The sequence below is a fragment of the Carassius auratus genome, unplaced genomic scaffold, assembly GCF_003368295.1.
Source record: "Carassius auratus strain Wakin unplaced genomic scaffold, ASM336829v1 scaf_tig00216981, whole genome shotgun sequence".
In the NCBI taxonomy this organism is placed as follows: domain Eukaryota; kingdom Metazoa; phylum Chordata; class Actinopteri; order Cypriniformes; family Cyprinidae; genus Carassius; species Carassius auratus.
This window is the reverse complement of record NW_020528833.1, coordinates 1-16,270: the sequence shown is the minus strand read 5'-3', so window position 1 is coordinate 16,270 and position 16,270 is coordinate 1. Positions and strand designations below refer to the sequence as shown.

General features: G+C 39.8%; 1 pseudogene; it reads right to left on the bottom strand.

Moving 5' to 3' along the window:
- Positions 1 to 881: 881 nt before the first annotated feature.
- Positions 882 to 15,051, bottom strand: LOC113099607 (atrophin-1-like; annotated as a pseudogene).
- Positions 15,052 to 16,270: the final 1,219 nt, after the last annotated feature.

The window sequence follows — 16,270 nt, the reverse complement described above, 5'->3', positions numbered from 1 at the left end:
CAACATTATGGTGGTTTACCCCATTAAAATTATAGTACCACACATGAAGTCACCTCAGTTTAAGCAACTTAACATCCAAGAAGGATGTGCACTTGACTATGGGGAAAGAACCTCAAACATGTGTATTTTGTCAAAATGTCCACTGCATTTTTGTAGCAGTGAATGCTTTTCTGGGAAGATATCATTTCTAGAAAGTTTTGGTTGCAAAAAGTTTAAAGCTGAACAACTGTAAACTGTACTCTTTCTCTCGCTCCTTTATTTAGTCTATTCTTCTTTTCTGTACTGTCTTACATTCTTTCCCTCCCACACTGACTGCTGCTCACTGCAATGATACGAGTCTGACTCATGCTTGCTGCATGTGTCTCTTATTAGCCACACTTATGCAATTCCTTATGTGTATACAGTACAGTGAAAGAAAGAAGAAAGACAAAAGTGTCCTAAGGGATGCAATATTCTTTGGATACTCTGTCCTGAAAGGCCTGTTCTTTTACTACAATTTCTGGATTCTCTGTGGCTTGCATTCAAACAGTTTGCAGCTCCCCATCATTTACAAAACAGGAAGAGGAAACTACACATTGGGTTTGCATCATCAAAAAACAGCGCTTGTTTAGACAATTTTACAATATTAAATGAGACAGCTATACTTCAATGATATCAGGGGACATAATTTCAATTCTGGAAGAGGCAAAATGTTGTTTTCATTATGAATAAACAGAAAATCTAATAATTTAGTGAAAGTTCAGATAATTTTTGTCGTCACTTTGACAGTAATTGGTAGACATACATGACTCATATAGGCACAGATACAGTAGAAAACAGTAAACAACACACATAAAGACTACAGAAAAAAATGTTTTTTTATTTCCAGGTATTTCGCTTTCATTATTTTTTTTTTCTTGCACCCATACCCCATATCCCCCCCCCCACACCACCTCAAGGTAGTTAATTCAACATAAAAAATTAAAAAATTAACAGTGGTACCATGAAAATGTAAAACAAAATAAAATAAAAAATGTTTATATAATCATATAATTATTAACAAACAAACAACATTAATAATTTTAATAAGAACACATTAAAGGAACATTAAGAAGGTAAGCTGTTCATCTCATGCACCCTTTCATAAACTCTTTCAGAGTGGTAAAGTTTTCCAAAAACATACAAACAGAAAAAAAAAGAACAAGAGTTTTAGCCCATTGGGCTTTTTATATCTAGCTACATGCAAAGACATAAAAGTGAACTTGATTCTTAGACATTCTCTCTGGCATTATGTTGTGTACATAGACTGAACTCCTCTGTCTGGTGTTTGAAATAACACAATAAAAGGAATCTTCCAGGACGTTTGGGAATAACTGTTCAGTGCCACAGTGTCTAGGCTGTATGCCAAAGTTATAAATCTCACCTTTTTTGGAATATACACATTATTTGTTGCACCTGTATTTAAGTTAGTTCAGACTGATATGTCTTCTGATGTAACATCCAAACCACTATCCAGATTTGTTGTCATTCAGTGCTGAATTTAGAAATGATTGTTTCTTTTTTATTTGCATTTCATCCCTTCTTCATTTTCTTGTCTTCATGTCCTCTGTGTTTATTACAGCGTTTTGTCACTCTCTTTCTTTAGGTGGCTGCAATGGAGGGCAAAGGTCAAAGACGAAAGGACAAAAATACTGCACTGTAGATGTTAAATTTTATGTTGTGTAGGTATGAGCAATTCATTCTTACAGCATTGATGATTTTAATACTGATTATAATAATAAAACTGACAAAAATATTGTCCTTACGTGTTAATATTGAATAATTCTTTATAAATAATGTTAAAAATTGAGCCTTTCAAAAACAATGATAAATGTCAGTAATTACTTATTTTAGCCTCAGATAAAAATGTATATTTACATAGAGGTATTGCTACAGAACAGCAACCACCAACTTTTCCCCATTCGTTTTCTCCACAGGGATTTCAAAAAAGTCATTACAAGCCATAAACCAAACCATCCAGCTCCGACATAAATCACATACTAAAAAAGGAGAAGAAAAAAGGTGCAAAAGGTACTTCTATACTTTTAAGAATATGATACGTTTAATGCAAAATATTATGTAAGCTGTTTTATAGAATAACGAGACTCGATTACATTATTTGAAATACTTTATGGGAATGGGAGTTCCCTGCTGATCCCCTTTTGCACAGTTCTCCTTCCCATGGTAACAGAGATATCTCTAATTGGTGAATGCAAGAAGGATCTCTCTTTACATTTACAATTAGCAGGCGCTTTTATTCAAAGCAACTTACAAATTAGGACAATGGAAGCAATCTAAATCAATACAATAAAGAGAGCAATGATATGCAAGTGCTATAAGTCTCAGTTAGCTTACCACAGTACATGCACAAGTTTTTTATTATAATAAAAAGAATATAGCAAGCTAGAGTTAGAGGTTTAACTTGTGGCTTCCACAGAATTGCTTATTGTCAGAAGTTAGGATAGGTCTGTCTTGAGAGGTTTACTGTTAAAAATCAATTTCTCTACAAAGAAAAAAAGAATGGGATTTTCTCTTCTTGAAATAAACAACATCAGTGATACTAATACTGGGTTTAACAGTACATCTTAATATATATAAATCTAATGTTGTGCATTCAATTTATGTGCAGTATACATGTTTGCACTCACCTGTAGTACTCGTCCTGGGTGAGGGAGTGATGGTGGTGGATCCACTGCTGTTCCAGGGCAAGTCTCTGGAACTGAATCTCGGCACTCTGAGCCTGCTGCATCGCCTGGAGCTGGTGTGCTGCAGAGATGGACCCACCCAGAGACGAGGACTGTGGCATTTCACGAAAATGACCACCTGTATACAACATGCAAACAAGTGCAGAAATCATGTTACACATAGAACGATGAAATATATCGCAACGGAACATCATTACACCTCTTACCAAAGAGCTGCTGTCGAAGCACCTCGCTGTCAGTGAGGGAGTGTGCCAGGATGGGAGGCCCAAGAGCAGCCCCTGGGTATGGCAGGCGGGCCAGGGGAGACCCTGATGCCAGCGGATCCATCAGGGGGTGTACCCCTCCCGCGGCTGCCACCCAAATACGTAACAAAACAAAAGTGGGAAATTTAATAAGAGTAGCACAGTTTCCCAGTGGCACTGTAGGTAAAATTTATTTTGTACAAGAACAGTGCTTTGCAACAGATTTTACTTCTATAGCCTGTCTTATTTCCAAGTGACAGTATTGTTAAGGTTGCTAAAATTGTTACAGAAGTGGTATTTTTATGGCTGCTTACAAGAGAGTTTTTATTTAATTTAGTTATTATTTAGTTGTGAGATAGCTTCTTTTGTGCTTCACAAAAGAAAGAAAGCAATATAGATCTGGAATGTGAGGGTGAATAAATGAAATTTTTTGGGTGAGCCATCCCTTTAATTGTCACTAAATACTTAATTTATGAAAAAGACTAAGTATAAAATATAGATTAACAAATTTGTCATCTGGTTAATTGTATCTAAAAGGAGTACAAATTAAGCAGTTTGATTATTTTGTTGTAGTAACAGTTTTTATAAGGTGAAAAAAGTTGAAAATACCATTTTTAATTAAATTTGTTAAATTTGTACAGTTAAAATCTTATGTTATTTTTTCATGTCATCTTTATCAGAATGATATTTTTAATTTGTTGACTTTTTTATGCTGTAATACAGTGTACTGTGTAAAGTGTGAGAGAGTAATGTGGGTATGGTGAATACCTGTGTCCTGCTGGTGCAGATGTAAGTGAGAGTGAATATGTGAATGTTGGTGGTGATGAGGAGTCACGTTCAGCATCTGTAGCCGGCCAAGAGAATCTCCTCCTCCTGTGCCTCCTGCCGCTGCTGTACCTCCTCCTGCTGCTCCTCCACCTGTCCCTGCCCTTTCCCTTTCCCTATCCCTCTCTCGCTCCCTCTCTGTGGCAGGCACCACTCTCTCCCTTTCCCTCTCCACGCTCCTAGCACGTTCGGTGCTGGGAGGAGTGCGAATGGGGGTGGGATATCGTTCAGAGGGCGTAGCCTGAGTTGGTAGCGTTGGGGGCTGACAAGAAGGGTGTGTATTTGGAAATGTAGAATGTGGAGAGGAGTGATGAAGAGATGAGGCTGTTGGAAGAGGAGGAGGTGGGGGAGGAGGTTGAGGGGGAGGGGCGGGGGCTGCTGGTGTCACTGGGGCTCCTGCAGAAGCCTGGTTGATGGGGAGTGTGGCTGGGAGAATAGAGGAGGTGGGTGGGATTGACAGAGATGGAGGAATAGGATTTGGATTCCTAGCTGTTGCAGCCAAATCTTGAGGGGGCGGTGCAGGAGGTGGAGTACCATAAAGGGCAACCTCATTACCAGTAGCTCCACCTCCAGCCCCACCACCCAACAGCAAGGAGTGTGAGTGTGTGTGCGAGTGTGCATGTGACAAAGCTATTGCTGGGTCAGCTAAGGCTCCAGCTGTATAGACACGCTCCTCGCTCTTAAACTCAAATCCTGGCTTCATGCGCTCTCTTTGAGCAGCTACAGCATGAGGGAATCCCACTCCTCCAAACCCCACCCCAGCCAACCCACCAGGCCCGGGACCAGGCCCTGGATGAGTAGGGCCTGCCTCCAGTCCACCCCCATACAAGAAGCCCAGAATTGCAGCAGCCGTGGCAGCATCGGCTGGAAGGTGGTGGGGATGGGCGAGAGCTGGGTTTTGGAATTGGGACAGGAAAAATGAAGGATGCACATGCGGATGAGGGTTAGCATGTGCATGTGCATGTGCATGTGCATGTGCATGTGCATGTGCATGCGGATGAGGGTGGTGGTGGTGAAGGTGGGGATGGTGAAACTGTGCACGGCTGGCAGCACCCAATGGAGACATGGCATGAGGTCGGGCATACTCACTCAGGGTTCTGAGGGCTGGGTATCAGGCCCCAAGTATGGACCCCCAAGCCCAATGCCAAGAGCACCCTGAGGGCCTCCAACACTGGAGAGCCCCCTGCCATGGAAGGAAGGAGAAGAGAATGAGGAATGGAATGAGAGAGAGAGTGATGCCAGAGGATGAGAGGGGTGAAATGGAGTGGGGGTGTGAGGCATGGTGGGCAGGGTGGTGCTGTGGATGGGCTGCTGGGTGGGATGGGTTCACAGAGGATGAGGAAGATGAAGGGTCTAGAAGGATGGAGGATGAAGGAGGAAAGTAAAGTGAAGAGGCCTGGCGTGTGGCTGTAGCTCCTAATCCTGCACTTGTGCCACTGTCCTTCTGCTACAAAGAGAAACATGTTAATTAAAAATCTGACAAGTAATATGTAAAGAATCTAGCAACTACAGAAAAACTAAACTAACTAAACTAAAGAAAACTGAGATTAAGGAAATAATTTTTGCAATGCTACTAACAAGCTCTTGCTGTCTCTTACCTGAAGATGTCTGTCCAGGTCTCTCTCTCTCTCCTTTTCTCTCTCTCGTTCCCGGCTCTTTCTCTCGCAGGTCTCTCGCTCGCTGTTCGACCTCTCTACGAGCACGCTCTATGGCCTCGTTTCTCTTCTTCCAAAGCTTGGAACATCAAGTGGAACAAACAGAACATCACTACGGGCACAAGAGTTCCCACTACCCCGGTCAAGAACCCTGTGGAACCTGAAACCAAAGAAGTTTTATCTTTTCCATTAGGTGAACATCATCAAACATGTCAATACTATCCAAAAACAACACATTTCACGTGGAGCCAAGTTGTGTGTTATATCAGTTAGCACAAGTTATCTCTCTCATCCATTGCGTTTCCGACAATTGATTATTGGTTTCTGTACATGTCAAAACCTGTTCCCACACACCTGACCAATAGCCAATATAAAAGTGATGTTGTAAAGATTTACTTTAATTTATTTTACACAACCATAGTAAGCTAGTTAAACTTTCATTCAAAACATTGAGAAAGTATGGCTGAACAACACACAGTTATGTAGAACGCTGTCAGGCAATAATATGATATTAAATGATATATCAACCAATAACATGACACCATTATATTGTGCATCTCTATTTTTAATATCAATTGCATGATCTGTTTGTACTGTTAATTCACCCATTTATGAATGCTTTATTAGGTTTCATTTTAGTGAAACACCTAGTCTTACCCGAGCTGATTGGCTGGCATGAATTGGAATGTCAACAGGTTTTGGTTCTGGTGAAGGACTTAGGAGAACTGGAGGAGGGCTCTCCAACTCCTCCCTCTCCTCTACTGGCTCCTCCTTGATGACAGGTGGTGGCACTGAGCCAGAAGTTAAATCAAAGCGACCATCTACTCCAACAGATGTGCTGGGGGTTGAAGCAGTGTTGTTAAGACTGGGATTATTGAGTGTTGGTTGTACCTTAGTTTTTTGAAGGAGAGTGCAATAATGATGGGGTGCTAGTGCTATTGCTGTTGTTGGGAGCATTGCCATTAGTGTTGCTATTTCCATGGTTACTGTTGCCATGGTAAGAGCTACTGAAAGGAGTATGAGTGCTTAAAGTGCCAAGGTAAGGAGTAGGCCTGCAACCTGATGAACAAGAGGTGGGATACACCTGATGCAGGAAGTGGTACAGAGGAGCAGAGGTTGAAGGAAAAGGAGAAAACCCTCCCATAGGATTGGTTGAGGGACTGGAAATAGGAGAGAGTGGTGTTGGTGGAGTCCTATTCGATGAAGAATATGGACCGCTGTCGAGCATGATTGCCTGGAAAGATGTAATGGATGTTGGCTGACAATGTGAACTAGTGGAGGGTGGTGGAGGGGCAGGGGGAGGGGATAAGAAGTAGAGTTTGGATGACAAGGTCCAGAACCACTTGATGTAGGAGAAAGGGATTGAGGGTGATTGCGATTTGCATGAAGAGTAGATGTAATGTTGTCCTTTTCCCTCTCTCTGTCTCTGTGCTGCATAGACGAGGCTGTCTGGCCAGGATAGTGAGGGTGATGTGGAAGTGGAGGTCCTCCAGGATACTCCCGAGTAAGATTTGGGGCCAGTCCAGGTGGACTCGGGAACTCCCTTGGCACACCAGAAAGTGGGACAGAAGAAGAGGTTGATCCAGGGGGTAGGTAAGGATCGTTTGACCCTGGAGGAGGGTACTCTCTTAAATAGTGTGGAGGGGGAGGAAGGTCTGCAGTATTGGAGGGGGTTTGGGGAGCCTGTACTTGTAGTGTCTGCTGCACATTTGCATCTATTGGAGAGGGATAGTCTCTGCTTGTGGGGATGGAATTTGTAGAGGAAAAGGGAGGATGACCAGAGCTGTTTTGTGGTGAATTGCTTGGGTCACGGTTCACCATGGTCGCTGACGCTAAAGCAGATGATGGGGCTCCTACAGGTGCTTGGTTGGCATTACCAACATAACTGTTAATCCCTGCCTCCCTAGCTTGAACTGCTAAATCTACCCACTTACTCTCCTTGTCTCTTGGATTAAATCCACCCCCTCCAGTGCTTTCAGTTCCAAACTCTTTGCCTTGTACTTGAAGCTGCTGGTTTTGCAAAGGAAACTCCCTCCCAGTTCCTCGTTCCCGATCTCTAAAGCCTGGTCCATATTCCCGACCACTCTGTGGTCCTACTGGTCCATCCCGGTTTGCACTATAATCTCTGTTCTGTCCAAGTAGTGAGTTCCCAAAATCCCGGCCCACATTAGAGTTGGGTCCTCCACCACCAGAAATGCTACCACAGATGCTACCGCTGCTGCTGTTTGCATTGCTACTGCTATTATTTACAGGGAAGTCTCTGTTGCCAAATTCCCTCCCACCCCTCTCTCGCTCAGCTGCAGTGCTATACCTGGGCAGGAACTCTTTGTGTGGATGGGGATGAAGTGAGACAAGTAAGGTGGGTGGGAGGAGTGTCGGGTGGACGAAGGAGGATTGTACACAGAGGGCAGCTGTTGCTGCACTGGGGGCTGCTGGCTTGGATGTGTGTGGTGGTTACCTGGGTAACGCACATATCCCCAGTTGCCAGGACAACTAGAAGGAGGTCCCCCTGACCAGCTGGTGGGGTTGTAATGGTGAGTGTTGGGAGGAGGAGGTTGCTGGGGAACGGTACTAGCTTGTGGAAGCAAGGAGGGTGGAACAGACTTATCACCTTTCTCTGGCTTGTCTGCTTTACTTTCCCCACCTGGAACATTCTGCCCCACCTCTAGAGGTTTCAGGGCAGGTGGAGGTGGGAGTGTTGGTCCATGGCTCATATTTGAATTCCCATGGGAATATTCAGCTCCTCCCACCCCAGGTTTCCCACACTGAGTGCTTGTTTTAGAAGGGATGCGACTGCAGGTGTGTAGAGTCTCAGGACCACCAGGACCTGTATACTCCACTTTGTTTGGAAGTTTGGAATCTAGGGGAAAGTATGACTTCCTGTTGCTACTTGCATCACTTGCATTGTCCACCATTCCACGATGAGATGTATAGAGGGATGATGAGGACTTTAAGGAAGATAAATCTCCCTCCGTTCCTCCCTCACTGTCCCTCTGGTCCTCTGGTGTGCCATCCTCACCTCTCCCTGAGCCTCTCTGATCCTCTGCTACACATTTTGATGTCCCTCCATCTTTGTTTTTATCACCCTGCTTTGGGGAATCTGGAGATTCAGATTCAGAATCCAAACTGGCCAAGGGGGAAGCAGAGAGACTTGGAGAAGACGATCGATTGTCCTGGTCAATGTCCCGTCCACTGCTTATGCTGCTGCTACTATTGGCTAAGCTTCCTCCAGCTGAGCTCCGACTGCCTTGTGATTGGCCATCCTCATTGTCACTTTCTCTTGATTGACTGTTGCTTGACGTTGGAGGTGGAGCTGAAGTTGGAGTGTTAGTTGAAAGGGGTGGGGCTGGGGATTGGAGGAGTCCTAGCGGCAAAATCAAATATTATATTTATAAAAAATTTCAATCTTATGGAATTTTATTCAGTGTTCCTAAAATGTTACCAGTACCTGGACTTTCTGTCTTTTGGGGGGTGGCACATGCTCCTCTCCTTCACTTTCTGATGAATCATGGCCTTGAGATTGCCGGCTGAAACGTCCAACAGCCAATTCCTCTCCGGCAGTTCTCTGCTTAATATTATAATTTTTAATCATGATGTGAGGCAGCTACATTTTTATATTTAGTTTAAAAAAACAACAAAAGAAAACAAACAAAAATTTGCTCACAAACCCATAAGTCCACAAGTGAATGCAAAACAGCCAAGAGAATTTCATAAAACACAACACATACTGTAAATGCACATTAGTGTGGGATGCTTTGAAAAAGACTGATCATGAACATTCAGTATAAGGTAATCCAAACTCTATGAGACATGAAAGAATTCATTGACAGAAATAAGAACAAAAATAAAAGAGGTGGACCAAGGATGAGGTTATCAAAGATGAAGAAACTAGGACAACAGAGAAGATCATAAAAAATTCATTAAGGGAATTAAAGACAGGAGGAGGAAAATACAATACTGTTATCTTACCGTTTGCCTTTCATTGCGCTCTGTTCGGGAGGGGCTGTGGTGCGGACGTCTACCCCTCCTTTCTTCACTGCCCCCTCTCCTGCGTCCACTGCGAGCGGGCATCTGTGGCCATGCCCAATATAACCGAGGGAGGGCAAATACAAACATAAGAAAGAGAAAGAAAGACAGCATGACAAAATTACAGCACAAGACAAAAAGAGATATATTGACAGAAAAGGATTAGGAACTAAAAGTATGTTCTTGAAATACTCAGTAGAAAAATACTATTTTAATAAATGGTACGATCTACTATGGATATCAAAATACTTTTTAATAACAGATACAAGAGCACTTTAAATGGTTCTGACTGATTTAAAGACATATATCTACACATGGTCTACCTTTTATTCTGTTCTCAGTATGCGGTAATGCCCTCACCGATTCTTTGTTGGTTCGGGTCTTCATGACTAGTTCTCACTAGAATATGTGGTCCATTCCTTCCAGTCAGCCATTACAGAAAGTGGGAGTGTGACCACAATCAGGACGGTTAGCCTACAGGCTGCCTACCATAGCATTAAATCTTTTAAGACCTGGAGGAACAGAGTGAATACCACTGAAGTCAAAGTAAAACTTTACCATAGCATTAGTATAATAAATATAATACTTGTTTTTCTGTTTGTTATCAGATAATTAAAATCTATCAATGCTACCAGGAAAAGGTAAATTGTTTATTTAATTCCTTCTATTGTAATATTAAGGGGTGATGAGATTGGTCTACTTTAAGTGCAAAATTATAATCAATTACATTTGTGATTAAACAATCTGTAATCAGCACAATGTCTACAGCACAGACACTAAAACATTAAACTCTTTGCAGGAACAGAGTTGGGGAACAATAATGCTATACAGTAACTGCTGTACAGTTAGTAAAATATTTTTGTGTGGACTGCATGGTACTTCAGAGGGTTTGTGGTACTCTGAAGCTGAGCTTCAGTCATCAATGTTGAATGGAGTTCTGGAAAAACCATCCACTGCAGCCAACATAGGGAGAGGCACTGCTTACACCAAAAGATCAACATACAGACAACACTCTACATGTAACATGCACAAAACTACATACTTAATATTAAAATAAACTCATGTTTGTACATAAATACTTAAAAATACATGATTTACACTATGCAATAAGAAAAAGTTTCCATTGTACCCACTTTATATTAAGTGGCCTTAACTACTATGTACTTACATTTTAATTAATAATTTAGTACTTTTCTGTACATACATGTTTTTACATTGTACTTATATTTAATAAAAACCTGCATGTAATTACATCTGTATTTAATTTCTGTAATTACATTTATAATTAATTACACTGTTGACCCATACTTTACACCTTAACCCAACCTTAAACTTACCCATACCTCCAACCCTCTCCCTAACCTTACCCCATCCCACCTCAATAGCAGCAAAGGTGTTTTACAATACAATATGAACACAATAAGTACATTGTACTTATTTTTTTATGTAAGTAAATAGTAGTTAAGGCCACCTAATATAAAGTGGGACCCATAATATATTACATATTACAGAAACTGTCGAGATTTTCTCTGTGCAGAAATCCTTACCACTATCAGAGAGTATATTTTAACTCAAAGGAGATATATATATATATATATATTTTTTTAATTTTTTCTATTCTCTTGTTTCTAGCCTGCTTCACTGACAGCATTTAATTTTAATTTTGAGGACAGATATTTTTCTTGAATAATAATACAATTATAATCTGACAATATTGGTCTAATTCAAACCCAGTCGCTTAACAACGATGCAAGAATGATCTGACATACAATAACATTGCTAATTAACCTCATCACAGTCGTAGTAAATCGTTTTTCAAATTCTGAGGCATATGTCAGCATTTTGAATACATGACCCATATTCTAAACATAACTACAAGAGACACTAAATTTTTTCATGAGAAAACAAGCTGACAACTCCCACTTGTTTGAGATAGAGAGATAGAGAGAGAGAGAGAGAGAGAGAGAAAAGAGAGAGAGAGAGAAAAGAGAGAGAGAGAATTTATTAGATGGAGACAAAAAGATACACAGTGTTGGTGGGAGGTTAAGTAAGTCACTCCGGTATTTCAAATCAGCCTCTACCCTTTCTCTCTCTCTTTTACACACACACACACACACACACACACACACACACACACACACACACACACACACACACTTCATTTATTGTGAATGAGACTATATATAGCACACTAACAGACTCTGAAGTGAGTGAGTGTATTTAGCGCAGCCTTCAAAACTGCAAAATGTACATTTACACCCAAAGCACTGAACACAAGAGAAAAACATACCACAATTTCAAAAATACTCATTTGTAAAACAAGAATTAATTCTAGTGCTAAACACAAAGACTGCACCTTGTGCGGATCATATAAATGTAAAATCAACATATTTGTGATCAAATTATGTTGTGCACAAGATAATATATCCAAATGACAAACAACAAAAAATTCCAGCACTCTGTCTACAGGTGAACCTTCATTCATCAGGAGTCCATTACCAAAATCTTGGCCAAGCTCCATGCATACCAAAAGCCTTGCACTCTCCCACTGCAAACACATGCATCTAAGGAATCAGTAATACCTTCATTACAGTACAGTATATACATAAAGGCACACAACATATGGCAAGCAGTTTAAACATTTATTTTTTTTAACTAGTATCTATTTTGATGTTATTAGTACTTATTTGTTAAATATTAATAATTATTAGTGACTAGTATTTTTTTTAGTTTACTAACTTTTTATTAGATACTACTACTATTATTTTTCTACTAGCCACAAGACAAATTGTAAAGTTACTGGTACAAGTTAGTCTGTTGTTCCTGATAACAAATGGCAAATTTTTGTCATTTAATCTTGCTGTAGTTTAGATATCAACTATTCTCTTCTGACTAGAGTTGGGTACAGAAAACCCGTGAATGCAGTATTTATACAAAAAACAATACCAACCCTATTTCTGACTACATATCCCAATTGTAACTATTATTACTTATTTCAATATTTGCTTGCTTTCAGTTTTACTAGTACCCATTTATAAGATTAATACTAGTATTAATGTAAGCACATAAGTATATGCAAATATAGCTATAAGTTTTACTAGTAGTAATACAAATAAGATTAGAATTTAGTAGGACTGTAAATAAAAATTAGAATTTATAATAATCAACTAATTTAAAATAAAAATCCACATTTGTAAGCAAAAACAGTGCATTAAAATCTTAAGTGTGCATCAGGCAGCTTTGTTAGAAAACCATGTAAATTTAAAGGGGTCATATGATGTGATTTCTGTCTCTCAGAAGAGAGAGCAGACTGCAATGCTGGCTGTTCTGACTCACAGACTGTAAGTATGTTTTCACATTGAAAGGATTTGCCACTAATGATTCAAATGTGAGTTTTGGGCAGTGTAGAGTAGCATTTGTTTTTCGCTTCTCTGATCACAAATGCAGACATGGTACAACGCAATGCGTAAAAAGACAGTATAAGTCATTATAATCTGTAATTATGTCATTTATAATGGGTTTTAATGTTTTTGTCTCGTTGCTCCATTTCCATCACACACGTGAGGTATTCGGCCAATCACAATTCATTAGATAGCTAGAAAGGTGGGGCATAAAGGAGAAACAATAACATAAACTATGTGGAAAATAATGTGTTTTTTTAACCTTAAACCGCATAAAGACATTTCAGTACACCAAATAATGTTCTTTTTAGCACCATCATATGACCCCTTTAAAGCAAGTTCAACTTTTTTCCTTTTAATGTTTTGAGACTTTATGGTGGGTTTCTCCCCATCCCACTGAATCTCATGTTTTTAAATGAAAAATGTACTGTGTGATTGACTTGTATTAAACAATGCATACATACACAATGCGGTTTTGTTTATAATTGTTTAAGCAACTTAATTTTATTCAGTTTATAAACATTTTAAACACTATGCACTTTTTCCAAAGATATTTATGGTATTTTATTGCTTTGAATAAACATGCATTAGTAATATTTTGCTTAATGCATTTGCTGAAATTATGCATTTTAAATTAAGATATAATTAGAATATTTATCATATCATCTAATACAAAAGCCGAATTTAGTTTTTCAGCCATTTTATCAGTAACAGAATTTAGTCTGATTTCTTTTCTCACTAGCTGCAACTTTTTTAATATTTCTGAGTAATGAGTAGCAAGAATGGCTACTTCACAGTTCAATTTAAAAAAAAAAATCTTACAAGTAATAGATTGATTATACACTAGGGTCTAATAAGTAGGTACTAGTTTCTATTCAGGTAGTACTAGAAAATTTTGGTTAAATGTTTATGACTATTTGAACATTATGAAGGATGTGAAATACATATTATTACCTAATTAGTATAGTTACTAGTAAAAATAACATAACAGCAACAACTGCAATACATACTAGAAACAACCCCAATATAAGTGAATATTTAAGCACATAATTAATGTTAAAAAATAATAATAATAAATTAAGCAATTTGTTACTAGTAAGAATGGGAATAGTTACTTTTCAATGCTGAGATAAATACTAGCATGTAATGGATAAATACTAGAATGTAGTACTAATAAAACAGAAAATATACTGTTCACAACACTGGATTACTAGTAATGCTAAAATAAAAAAGTACTAGTTAAACTAAATATTTTAAAAAATATTATATAAAGTATGTTAGTTTTAAGAAATAAATGTTTAAATGGCTTGCCACACACAACATCACACAATCTGTCCCCTTCTCATACATATAACGCACAAATATAGTTGGAATTAGCTTTGTTTTTTAATTCTTTTGCAAGTAAAAGCACAATGCCAAAAAGGTAGGGTGAGTTAGACACCCGAACGTGCATCTTCGCTCGGCCACGCACCGCAGCGTTCCTTTCTTCCATTCTTCTGCTGCTTGTTATTGATACGCATGCAGAGGCAGTGCTCTACTGTACTAACTGGACGACCTCTGGATTACAGTTCTCAGACAATGCACTGCACATTCAATCCTGACAAGACGAGGAGAAAGGGTCGCGAATAACCCCCACCCACTCCTTTCCTTCTCATATGAGGAAGATTTGGGATCAGAATGGCGAATGGCATTCTTGTCGAGCTACGTGGAATGTTAGCACTCGAATCCTGCGTGGTTACGCACCCCGATTTGCAAAATTATATCAGCCCAATCTATGCATATCAGTAAAGCACAAAGACGGGAGTGCGAGGAAGGGGGAACCATCTGAGAATGGCCAAAGAGTCAAATATAAGCATCCATTTTCTCCTCTTCTTACCTATAATATCCAGCGATGCGTATCTCCCTTTCTTTTTCTCTCCTGCTGCCGTTCGTACTGTACATTGACCTACACGCGTTCAAACATACAGGGAACTCGATGCACGGACAGATTTACATTGTTGCGGCTTCGCAAATAACGCAGTTTTCCCAGCCGCTCCCCTAAAATCGGCGCAGAAAACGGGGTGCAGCAGAAGACTGTACAAATTGATGCGTACGTTTGAGTCTTCCCCACCCCCTTTTCTTTCTGCCCCTCTCCCGCTCCTCTGTCAAGACGACTCGCACTCTTTTGCAGTCTGTACGAGGACAAATCTTCACGGAGGGTGAGCGAGGGACGCACGACCACTCAAGGGTGAGAAGGGCGTGATTTTCCTTATTCTTCAGGGAAATGGCAAGGTAGGAAAGGAAAGACAAGGAAAAAGAAATTAAGAGAAAGCTGTTGAGATAAGGGTATCTATTCATTATGCAAATTACTGCTTAGTAAATTTGTCGATTTACATCACTAATTAAGGAAATTAACCTAGAACTGCTTGATTAGGTAATGGCACTAATTGGGCCTAATTGTAGTACCTTAATGAGGTAGGGGTGCCATTGCTCCTACAAAGTTATTATTTGAAATTAATGATGTTCATCAGAACCTAAGCATCCATGAGGCTTATTTCAAATATGCAGATTAGAAAAATGTGAAAGTCAGCATGAAATCAAAATGGACCCCGTTTACTTTCTTAAAGCAAGTTTCTGGTCTTTATATATTTTCAAACACGAAAAACAGTTTGACTTTGTAACTTTAGTCAAAATATAACGTCTTGCTCGTTCTGTGAAACTACTTTCCTTTCGCTGATGTCCATGAGGCCGCACTGGCTTTTAGCTAGGGATTGTTTTAGGAAACTTACAATCAGTCTGGCTCATTCTTCTGCATATAACGGCCACTCGTCTTCAACAAATTAGTTTCATTAATATAAAAGAGCCACCAACATCCCTAAAATCTGAAAATACTAAATTGCTCTTAATAAGCCAAAATCACTTATTTACTGGAAATGCGTCTTGCAGTAAATAAACAAAGCTTTTCACTATTCCAATAGCAATTCACAAATCGCTTTAAGGTGTCTTTAAACACTTTACTCTTTACACACTTTTACACTTAGGCTTCTCTGCTGCCTTGCATTTTAAAGATGGCATTAGACTAAAAAGAGCATCCCTAAATCTGTACTTTCTTGTAATCTGCAGTGGATGACCAGTCAAGCAGTTTGCTTTCTCACACACAGACACATACACAATCCATCTCCCTCAGTCTCTCTCTCCAGCAGTTTTTCCTTCTCTTTCGAATACCTCTGTCCGGCTCCCATTGTGTTTAACCATAGTAACCAACCTCTCAGGAGTGCGCGTGCGGTTATCATGTCTGCCGTCTGACTGTAAGCGCCCCATCTACTGTTTGAAGCATGAGATGCTCAGACTGGCTGCAGACTACTTTGCATTGATTTACTGTGCAGGTATTTAACAGGGAGAGGCGTTCATGGTTGGAA